At 37.4% G+C, this 12,232-nt stretch overlaps 1 pseudogene; it reads left to right on the plus strand.

The window, feature by feature from the left end:
- The first annotated feature begins 5,787 nt into the window (after nt 1–5,787).
- The window catches only part of LOC122218477, a 91,379-nt pseudogene continuing 84,934 nt past the window's right edge, over nt 5,788–12,232 (plus strand).

Raw genomic sequence — 12,232 nt, forward strand, 5'->3', positions numbered from 1 at the left:
AGCAGGTGGACTTACCAGATAAATTCAGAACATTCCATCCTAGAACAGAATACCCATTCTTTTCAAGTGCACATGGAACATTCTCCAGAATAAATCATATATTAGGCTACAACAAATTTCAACAGTCTCAACAAATTTAAGAAGAGTGAAGTCATACCATGCATCATTTCTGACCACAACACCATGAAACTGGAAGTCAACCACGAGAAAAAAATCTAAAAAGACCACAAATAAATGGAGGTTAAATAACATACTACTAAACAATGAATGAGTTAACTGGGAAATAAAAGAAATTTAAAAAGTACATGGAAACAGATGAAAATGAAAACACAATGGTCAAAAACCTCTGGTATGCAGCAACCAACACTAGAGAGAAACAACCAACACTACAGAAATACAAATTGTAAGAGAATATTATGAAAAACTATATGCCAACAATTTGGACAACCTAGAAGAAATGGATAAAGTGCCAGAAACCTATAACTACCAAAACTGAAACAGAAAGAAATAGAAGAAATTTGAACAGACTGATTGCCAGCAAGGAAATTAAATCGGTAACCAAAAAATTCCCAAAAGCCTAGGACCAGATGGCTTCACAGGTGAATTCTACCAAACATTTAAAAAAGAATACCTATTCTTCTCAAACTATTCCAAAAAATAGAAAAGGAAGGAAAACTGTCAAATCATTTCATGAGGCCAGCATTACCCTGATATCAAAACCAGATAAAGACACCACTAAAAAACAACTATGGGCCAATATCCCTGATGAACATAGATTCAAAAATCCTCAACAAATTACTAGCAAACCAAATCCAACAATATATTTTTAAAAATCATTCACCACAATCAAGTAGGATTTATTCCTGGGTTGCAAGTGTGGTTCAATATTTGCAAATCAATGTGATACATCACATTAACAAGACAAAAGATAAAAATCCTATGACTATCTCAATACAGGAAAAGCATTTGACAAATACAACATCCATTCATGATAAAGAAGAAATAGATATCCATATCTTCTCTCTACACTGTGACTTTAGAGGGAAAATACCTTAATATGGTAAAGGTCATACACAGGAAACCCACAAGTAACATCATACTCAATAAAGAAAAATCTCAAAGCTTTTCCTCTAAGATTAGGAACAAACCAAGTGTGTCTACCATCACCACTTCTACTTAACACAGTACTGGAAGCCCTAGTTGCATCAATCAGACAAGAAAAAGTAAAAGTCATCCAAATTGGTAAGAAAGAAGTAAAATTGTCATTATTTGTAGATGGCACAATACTACATATAGAAAACCCAAAAGATTCCACCAAAAAACTCTTAGAACTAATAAATGACTTTGGTAAAGTCACAGGATACAAATTAATATACAGAACTCTGTTGCCTTTGTTTATACTAGTAACAAATTAGAAGAGAAATTAAGAAAACAATCTCATTTATACTGTGCCAAAAATGCTTAGAAATAAATTTAACCAAAGAAGCAAAAAACCTACAGTCTGAAAACTATAAAACATTGGAAGAAATTGAAGATACAAATGAAAACATTTCATACTCATGGATTAAAGAAATATTTTTCTAGAAATATCTTCTCAGGCAAGAAAAACAAAAACAAAAATAAACTATTGGGATTCCACCAAAATAAAAGTCGTCTCCACATTTGAGGATGCCCTCAAGATAAAAAGGCAACTTAAAGAGAAGATAGGTGCCAATGACATATTTGATAAGAGGTTAATATCCAAAATACATAAAGACTTATACAACTCAACAAAAAAGGCAAACTAATTTAAAAATGAGCAGAGGACCTAAATATACATTTTTCCTCAAAGACATACAGAACATACATGAAAAGGTGTTCAACATCACAAATCAGGGAAATGCAAACCAAAGTCACAATGAGATATCACCTCACACCTGTCAGAATGGTTAGTGTCAACAAGACAAGAAAAAGCAAGTATTAGCAAGGATGTGAAGCAAAGGGAACCCTTGTGCATGGTAGACGGAAATGTAAATTAATGCAACCACTGAGGAAAAGAATATAGAGGTTCCTCAAAAAGTTAGAAATACTGTGCAGTCTAATAATTCCACTAGCAAGTATCTACCCAAAGAAAATAAAACATTATTTTGAAAAGGTATATGCATCACTATGTTTATTGAAGCTTTATAATAGCCAAGATATGGAAGCGACTCAAATGTCCATCAATAGATAAACCAGTAAAAATGTGGTATATGTACACAATGGAATATTAGTCATAAAAAATGAAATCTTGCCATTAGTAAAAATGTGAATGGATCTAGAGGCTATTAGACCAAGTAATGTAAGTCAGAGAAAGATAAATAGCATGATTTTACTCAGTGGAATCTAAAAAATAAAATAAATGAACAAACAAACAGGCTTATAAACAGAACAAACTGGCAGCTGCCAGAGGGAAAGTGGGTGAGGGGAGGAGCAAAATAGGGGAGGGGAATTAAAAAATACAAATTTATAGTTATGAAGTCACAGAGATGAAAAATACTGCATAGGGAATATAGTCAATAATATCGCACTAATGTGACTACATTGTGGTAAGAATTTATAGAATTGTCATATCACTAGGTTGTACACATGAAACTAATATTGTATGTCAACCATACTTCAATAATAAAGTAAAAGAAAAAGATCATGGTAGATGACATAGCAACTCCTTCTGGCCAGTAGATGACTGTCATGATGGCATATCACTTTGAAAATAGGGCTAACCCTTTGACTACACTCGTAAAGACCTAATTGTATTACATTTGTGCTTGAATTACCTGGAGCCTTTTCTGTTTACTTACCATCCTGTAAATCAATCACTCTTGGTTTCATTTTGACAAGATTTAATGCAACAACTAATACATACTGGCACAAAAAGGTGAGATTGATCAGACCTCTTAGGTATTTATACTGAGAAATACCAAGAGAAGGTAAATACTTGAAAGGTCATGAGGTATAGCTATATATAGCAGGGGTTGGCAAATTCATGCCCATGGACTAGATCCAATCTACCTCCAGTTTAAGTTTTATTGGAATATAGCCACACCCATTTGTTTGTGTATTGTCTATGGCTACTTCCACTAAAACAGCAAAATTGAGTAGTTAAGACAAAGATTATATGGCCTGCAAGGCCTTAAGTATTTACCCTTGGCCCTTTCAGAAAAAGATTGCCAACCCCCAGGCCATAGAGTGATGATAGGCTCCTAATTTCCATTCTTAGTTCTTATGGCTATGCCCCTATTCACACATGGAGTCCATAATTTGAAGTTACTCTACTAAGTCTGTGCCTTGCAACATAAAGAGGCCAAAAGCAAGATTCATGAAAGCAGGAGGTTACTCTTATTAGAGAGACCAAAAGCTCTGATTACTCACTAGCCTGCACTAGCCTTGCCCAAAATAAAAGCAAAGTGAAATCAAGCTCGGATCAGGCATGTCAAATCACACTGTCAGATTAATTCCAAAGCAAAAGTTCCTCACAATTCAGGGATTCCTTGTATTTATTCACTATCCTTTTAGACACCAAGTATATATCTGCCATCAACATTTGAACATTACAGTCAGAAAAGACCAACTTTTTATTGCCAAATGGAATTCATGATCAAAAGAATCAGTATTCTCACATCTGTTAAGCAATAACATCCCAATCAAAAGCAGAGAAACTTGGTGTTTGAATTTGTTAACTTGTCAAAAAAGCTATGCAAGAAAATGAGTAAGTGCATTTAGCCATTTTGAAATACTAAAAACATAGCTCACAAAAATCAATTACTACCTTTTCCAATTCCCAAAAGTTCAAGAACTTTTGTTGGGAACTAGTGTCTAAAGTTCAAGGACTTCTATAACAGAAATTCTATCCAGACTTCTGAGGTCACTACAAACCTAGGGTTGAAAGTAACCCTCTCTTGATTTGAGGATTCCCTAAATTACCACCACTGGACTTAAAGCCAAGAAACATCCATAGAACTCCCCTTTCACAAAGCAGAAGGCTTATAAATGCCAAGATTCATTTTTGCACAATTTTCATTTCATTTCTGTGAGAAACATTCCCTTTTCCAATGTCAGATCAGTTTCTCATGTTATTCCACCTATGCCACTTTCTCATGTCACCCTTATTTTATAATATATTGCCTATTTCCTTCTGGAAATCACATTTCTCTAAATTCAGGCAGGTTTGTGTTAGGGTTTGGAATTCTACCCTAATTACTAAGCTAATAAGGTGGCCTGTTACTATTTCATGAATGCTTGTGGGAGACAGAAGACTCCTAGGTGAGAAACCATGGATATTATACTAATGGCAAAACAAGCAACATGAGCATTTTGGTTTCATGTCTCTATGCCTCCCTGAGCCTCATGACAAAGATATGGCAGAATCTAGGTAGATGTCACAGTGGGTTTGCATTGCAGCCAAGAAACACTTAACCTGGGAAACTCACCATTTTATAGAAGCAGTAAATAAACCTGTTATTTTTCCCTGGAGGGAGAACGTCATCTCATCCTTCAGAGTTGCTAGCTGAAAACATAACCCTGAGAATTGGCCCAGGTCATGAATGATCAGGGCCTTGCATTCTTAGAATACCCAAGAAACACGTATAGGAACACCCAAGGCCCATAACTGATTGGCAATGAGCTTTGAAAGATAACTGCTTCCCCCAACAGTTTGCATCCAGTTGATCTGTCTGGCATATATAATACAGAGTCCACATGGAAAAGTTCATTCCTGATGCATCAAGCTAAGAAGAGATAACTGGAAAACTTCCTAAAGTTTGCTCAACAACAAGGTTTCTGACATTTTTGTGCTGATGAGGAATAATTTAAAATTCTCTTCCCTCCATGTTTTTTGCCCTGGGGTTTTTGGTAGTGATTGTCCACTATTGAACAACAACATAGCATTCACTGAAATTTGACCCAACTAAAGCAGATTAATTCCTGCAGCCAGTTTTGAGTGTCACAGTATATTAAAGCAGTTCTTTCGGGGGGGGGGGGTGGGGGGGGGTGGGGGGGGATGATTTTCCAAGTAATCTCTATAGAATTTGTGACCTTAAAGAGCTAACATTAGAGATCTTTATTCTCATACTGCTTTTTCTCACTGCTTATCCTAATTCATTAGGCTTTACTATAGTCAATGTGCCTTCTATCCTAGTGACATCTTCAGAGATGGAAAATAAGCAGTCATTTGCCTTGCTATAGTTGTAGTTATTCTCAAATGTTATGCTAATATAATTGTGCCTACTTATAATATTTAATATGAAAGTAAAATGAGTTTTTCTTTGTTAGAATGTGCTAACATTGAGAAGACCTTTCAAGTTTGTTTTTGTTTGTGAGAAGTGGCCCAGAACAACAACTGTGGCCACTATTGTACATTTTACCTAAAACTTGCCCCATGAGCTTTTGAGACAGAAGTTACATTTCACAGAGACCAGATTGATACACTTCCCAAATTTGCTCAGTCCTACCTGCCTCTTGGTGCTTGGCTGCATGGTCAATAGAGAGCCCCAACTGTCACCATCATCTCATCTCCAGCTTTATCAGCTGTCTATGATTCCCCTAGGTAGAAGGCTGGACTCTGACCCTGTGGCCATAGCACCTGCCATGGCAGGAGTCACAGGGATCCAAGCCCAACCTGAGAAGACTCGGAGGATACAGCTTCACTTACCAGTTGTGGACTTGGCAGAACACCATGCACCATGGAGAAGGGGATCTGGCTTATACAGGCAGCTGCTGGAAAAGCTAAGTGACAACCCGAAAGTGCAGAGGATTTGATGCCAATAGGAAATGAGAGATACTCGGAAGCCAGCAGAGTATCACCCTTCATTCCTCCGGACCAGGAACCGCCATACTTTGGAAACAGACACTGTGGTAGATATGGAGATTCTCCATCCAGACCCCCCTTCAAGGAAGGGTTTGATTTGAAGCTGGGGAAGTACTATTGGCAGGCAGCCCCTAAGGGACAGTGGGAGAGAACTGATTTGCCTAAGCCACACCCTCCCAGGGCAGTCTGTCTACTCGTTGAGGCCTGATATAGGACACCAATGAGCAACTTTAACTCCAGAGCACCTCCACCCTGTTGGTCAAGGCTTTGGCCTACATCACATTTCTGTTTCTTTTTTTTTTTTTTTTTTTTTTAACATTTATTTATTTTTGAGACAGAGAGAGACAGAGCATGAACGGGGGAGGGTCAGAGAGAGAGGGAGACACAGAATCTGAAACAGGCTCCAGGCTCTGAGCAGTCAGCACAGAGCCCGACGTGGGGCTCGAACCCACGGACAGTGAGATCGTGACCTGACCCAAAGTCGGACACTTAACCGACTGAGCCACCCAGGCACCCTGTCACATTTCCGTTTCTAACTAGCCCTGCTTCCTTTCCCTTTCACAGGTGGACATCCTTTGAACCCCAAAGTCCATCTAAGCAATGACTTCAAGAGAATCCAAGCTATGAGAGAGATCCCGTGTGATCAATGAGAACATGACCAGTTTGGTAACATGGCACCTTTTTGCTTTTTCTGAAACTCAGGGAAACCAGAGTTAGATGAAAGAAGCAGAACAGAAAGCGCAAAATGCAATGTTAAGTTGACCCTTGAGATTTCTAAGAATTCTTGTCAGAGAATTAAGAGAACACCAGGCCTGGATTCTTTAAATGCTTGTATTTGATATTCAAATGTGATACTTGATGATTTAAGTATGTCACTTTTAAAGTAAAAAGATGGAAAAATAAATAGCAAGGTATCAACAAGATAGCTAGTATACAGTTAAAAATCAAGACAAGGTCAATACTTGATCTAAGATCATTACCTAATTTTAAAGAGTTTCAATTCAACAGAAATAAATTTTAAGGTTGTTAGATTCATAGAGGCTTAGGTTTACAACTTAGTTTAATTGAAAAATTAAGGAGAAATTGAGCAGTCCACCATAACAATCAGAATTTCTTTTAACTCTGTGCTTACCATAAATGTAGTCACCATCTGTCAAACAACATTACAATTTTATTGACTATATCCTCTATGCTGTACTTTTCATTGGAAATTTTAAATATACTCCAATCCACGAAATGTTTGTGTTTTCATTCAGCCTGCATTACACAAGCAGCTATGTGTATTCTTACAAAGCTATGATCAACTCGAGTCACCTAACACGTTGTATATGGTTCCTTCTTCTCCTTCCTTAATTTAATCCCCTCATTCTTGCTGCCCTCAAGTCACACACATCTTCCCCCAGTAAACAATGTGCCTAAGTTTTGACTCATGATCTATTTTCTAGGGAACATAGGTAAAGAATCTCAGAAAGACAAAAGTTCCTTTTCTAAGCAATGGCAAAAAAGATGTACTAATAATCTGTAAAAGTTCACCTGCCCAGTGCATCCAGTAATCAATATATCAAGTTCTACTGGGTGTCAGGCAAGTGTGATTGTAGGCGCTGAGAGATACAGCAATAAACACTAAGTCCCTACCCTCATGGAGTTTGTACTCTGAGGGAGACAATCAGGTAGGGATAAGTACTATAGGGGGGAAAAAAACAGGATATAAAGTGAAGGGTGTGATGGGGAACGAAGTAGTTTTATGTTTATTTTAATTGCCAATGAAAATGGCACAGTTGTGATTCACTGTAGTCTGGCATTAACTGATATTACTGAATGATTACATTTTGCAATATTTGCTGTCATTTTCCACTTGCCCTTATTTTACTTGGCTCAAAAGTAGCTTTTGTGCACACATCTGGTTGTTTGTATAGTTCGTGTCTGGATTTAGCTTTGAACCAAAAGTTGGTGGCTTTTACCACTATTCTTTCATTATAGAATGCCAGTGACAGAATACACATGCTGTGGTATGAGAAAGTGAGTGGTTTGAGACTATCAGGTGTTTAAGATCTTCCACCATGTAAGAGACCTGCCTCACTTTGGGACCTATTTTGTTCAACCATAGGGTTGAGAGAACCTCCAATTAATTGAAGGAATCTAGCAAGTTTTGGTCTATAAAAGCTGTAATTTTTCCACCATTTTTCCTTTAAAAGCGTGTCCACCTTTGAGAAGTGAACATACAGTCAACCCTTGAGCAATATGGGTTTGAACGGTGCAGGTCCACTTATACGTGAAGTTTTTTAGTCAACTCAATACAGTATTTCAAATGTATTTTCTATTATTTTCTTAGTAATATTTTCTTTTCTCTAGCTTACTTTAAGTATACAGTATATTATATAACATATAAAATATGTGTTGAGTGTTGTTATTAGTAAGGCTTCCAGTCAATAGTAGGCTATTAGTAGTTAAGTTTTGGGGGAGTTTAACATAGGCAGTGATCATCCATATCCCCCCACATTGTTCAAGGGTCAAATGTAGTTCATCAGATTTGAAGTGCTATCTCATACATACATTCTTCTGCTCCTTGTAACTATTGTGTAGATTAGGTATAATGCCTGCTTTTTTAGGAAAGAAAAATCCCTCAAAGTCAGAACAGTTAAATAAAGGCGAGATCTCAACTCAGATCCATTTACATCCAAATATTTACCACATCCATGGTTCCAAACTGAAATTACAGTTATAAAAAATTTCTGAATTGTTCTACCTTTAGTTTCCCTAGTTTACTTAACAGTTTTTATAAATTTCAAAACTGGTTGCTTATATTACCCTATCTGGGTAATTGACTCAATTAGGTAGATAATCATTTTCATTTCTACCACAAGATTATAAGAGTTAGCAGTTTAAGGCTTTTGGACATTTAGGCAGGATGCCCAAACAAGTCTAACTTCACACATAAGACTGAACTTGTTTTAACAACATTAGAGCTCCTGATTAACTCTGAAGGGCTAGATCTGGACAGATGGAACCAAGATCTTCTCTTATAGAAGTAGCTGCTCCAGTAAGATAAACTTTTCTTGTTTTTAGAGTGTTTGTATAGGAAAGGAAAATCTGTATGAAACCAGAAAAGATCCCAAATAGTCAAAGAGATGCTTAAAAAGAAAACCAAAACTGGAGGCATCACAGTTCCGGACTTCAGGCTGTATTACAAAGCTGTAATCATCAAGACAGTATGGTACTGGAACAAAAACAAACATTTAAATGGAACAGGATAAAGAACCCAAAAATGTACCCACGAATGTATGGCCAATTAATCTCTGACAAAGCAGGAAAGAATATCTAATGGGAAAAAAACAGTCTCTTCAGCAAATGGTGTTGGGAAAACTGGACAGCAACATGCAGAAAAATGAACCTGGACCACTTATACCATATACAAAAATAAACTCATAATGGATGAAAGACCTAAAGACAAGACAGGAAACCATCAAAATCCTAGAGGAGGAAATAGGTAACAACCTCTTTGACCTTGGCCTCAGCAACTTATTAGACATGTCTCTGGAAGCAAGGGAAACAAAAGCAAAAATGAACTAATGGGACCTCATCAAGATAAAATGCTTCTGCACAACAATCAACAAAATGAAAAGGTAACCAGTGGAATGGGAAAACATATTTGCAAATGATGTATCAGATAAAGGGTGAGTTTCCAAAATCCATAAAGAACAACACCTCAAAAAACAAATAATCCAGTGAAGAAATGGGCAAAAGACATGAACAGACTTTTCCAGAGAAGACATCCAGATGGCTGACAGACACATGAAAAGATGCTCAACATTGCTTATCATCAAGGAAATACAAATCAAAACCACAATGAGATGCCACCTCACACCTGTCAGAATGGCTAAAATTAACAACGTAGGCAATGAGAGATGTTGGCAAAGATGCAGAGAAAGAGGAACCCTTTTGTGCTGTTGGTGGGAATGGCAACTGGTGCAGCTACTCTGAAAAACAGAATGAAGTTTCCTCAAAAAAATTAAAAATAGAACTACCCTATGACCCAGCAATTGCACTACTAGGCATTTATTCAAAGGATACAGGAGCATTGATTCAAAGGGGCACATGCACCCCAATATTTATAGCAGCACTATCAACAATAGCTAAAATATCAAATGCCCATAAATTGATGAGTGGATAAAGATGTGGTATGTATGTATGTATATATATACATACATATATATACATATATATGTGTGTATATATACATACACACACACACACACACAATGGAATATTACTCAGTGATCAAAAAGAATGAAATTTTGCCATTTGCAACAATGTGGATGGAACTAGAATATATTATGCTAAGCAAAGTAAGTCCAAGAAAGACAAATACCATATGACTTCACTCATATGTGGAATTTAAGAAACACAATAAATGAACATAGGGGAAGGGAAGGAAAAAGAAGAAAAACAGAGGGAGGCAGGAACACCTGGGTGGCTCAGCTGGTTAAGCATCCGACTTCAGCTCAGATCATGATCTCACAGTTTGTGAGTTCAAGCCCCACATCAGGCTCTGTGATGACACTTTGGAACCTAGAGTCTGCTTCAGATTCTTTGTTTCCCTCTCTCTATTCCCCTCCCCACTCATGTACACTCGCTCTCTCAAAAATAAACATTAAAAAAAAAAAAAAACAGAAGGAGGCAAACCCTAAGAGACTCTTAAAGACAGAACAAACAGGGTTGCTGGAGAGGTGTTGGGTGGAGGGATGGGCTAAATGGGTGATGGGCATTAAGGAGGGCACTTGGGATGAGCACTGGGTGTTATATGTAAGTGATGAATAAGTGATGAATCACTAACTTCTACTCCTGAAACAAAGAAGTTGAAACTTTCAAGAACAAAAAAAGAGACAAAAAAAAAAAAAAAAAAAAAAAAAGGAAAACTTCAAATTGCACCAGAAATTTTTATACAGATGTGAACCACGTGTGCCAACAGACTAAACAGTAGTTTTGACCAATGAGCTTTACCAAGGACCATACTATTTTCTATCACACATTATCAACTCTATAGAACACACCATGGGAAAGTTACTAAACCCCTGATATCAGGTTCTGTTTTGGGGGAATCCAAAATGAGACACATAAGTTTGTATGTACTGATAGAGAAATATCTATACAATGTTAAAAAGAATTATAAGTTATTTTTGGTGAGCTAAGGTATGAAACAGTGTATCTTGATTCTGTTTTGTGGGAATACAGCTGACCCAGCCTCTGCTGCCACCTCTAAAACACATTTTCTCTAGACCATCACTATCTGTCCTCAACTCAGTGGCATAAGAATGTACAATTATTAACTCTCAGTATCAATGAATGCTACCTCTTCTGGACCAAAACCCTCTATCCACTGAAAAGTAGGTGTGCTTAGATTTTGCTGTGCCTTTTAGAACATTTACCAAGGTCCCCAAAAGCTGTAACATTTTAGGAAGCCATAGCGGTTTATCAGCTGATCTTCAGAATGCCTATGGGACAGTTCCCTTAGAAGTACACAAGGAATTGCAGGCCAGAAGTTTCTAAATGAAAATCACAATTACAACTAGCAAGTGGGAGTAGTTGAGACTTGAATGCAAGTCTAAATACAACTAATAATTTTTAAATTTCATCTGATTATTTTTATTGTGCCTACAAAACTATTTAAAACAACATGTGGTGGGGCGCCTGGGTGGCTCAGTCGGTTAAGCGGCCGACTTCGGCTCAGGTCATGATCTCGCAGTCCGTGAGTTCGAGCCCCGCGTCGGGCTCTGTGCTGACAGCTCAGAGCCTGGAGCCTGTTTCAGATTCTGTGTCTCCCTCTCTCTCTGACCCTCCCCCGTTCATGCTTTGTCTCTGTCTCAAAAATAAATAAACGTTAAAAAAATTTTTTTTTTAATAAAATAAAATAAAATAAAATAAAACAACATGTGGCTAAAACTATCTCTATTGGACAGAGCTGCCCTCCGGGCAATTAAGAGGTAGTTCCCTGTGCTGAAAACAATTCCCAAGTATCAGGAGGTTACTATCTATAGTGGTACAAAAGGGTGGCCTTCCAGGCTGTGGATGCTCTAAGAAGGCCCTGATAGGAGTTCTGCTCCTAAAAGGCACTCTGTATTATTTCTACTTCCTCCACAATCCCATTTTCAAAAGACAATGCCAAGATTTCTAAGCATATTAAGGCAACCATTCTATTTGGGTTTAAGTAGGCTTTATCTTGTGGATAGACTACAAGGAGAGTTAGTGAGAGTTACGTTAATTGAACATAAGGAACTGTGTGGATAAAGATATGGGCTGGCACTACTCAGGATATGGGCCAGGAACTGGTTTTTCTACATTGCATTAACCCACAGCTTTCCAGCCCTTTACAGTGTCACTATGGATTCAGAGCAGATTTCCATGTCCATG

Source organism: Panthera leo, chromosome B1 (genome assembly GCF_018350215.1).
Source record: "Panthera leo isolate Ple1 chromosome B1, P.leo_Ple1_pat1.1, whole genome shotgun sequence".
Taxonomy (NCBI): Eukaryota; Metazoa; Chordata; class Mammalia; order Carnivora; family Felidae; genus Panthera; species Panthera leo.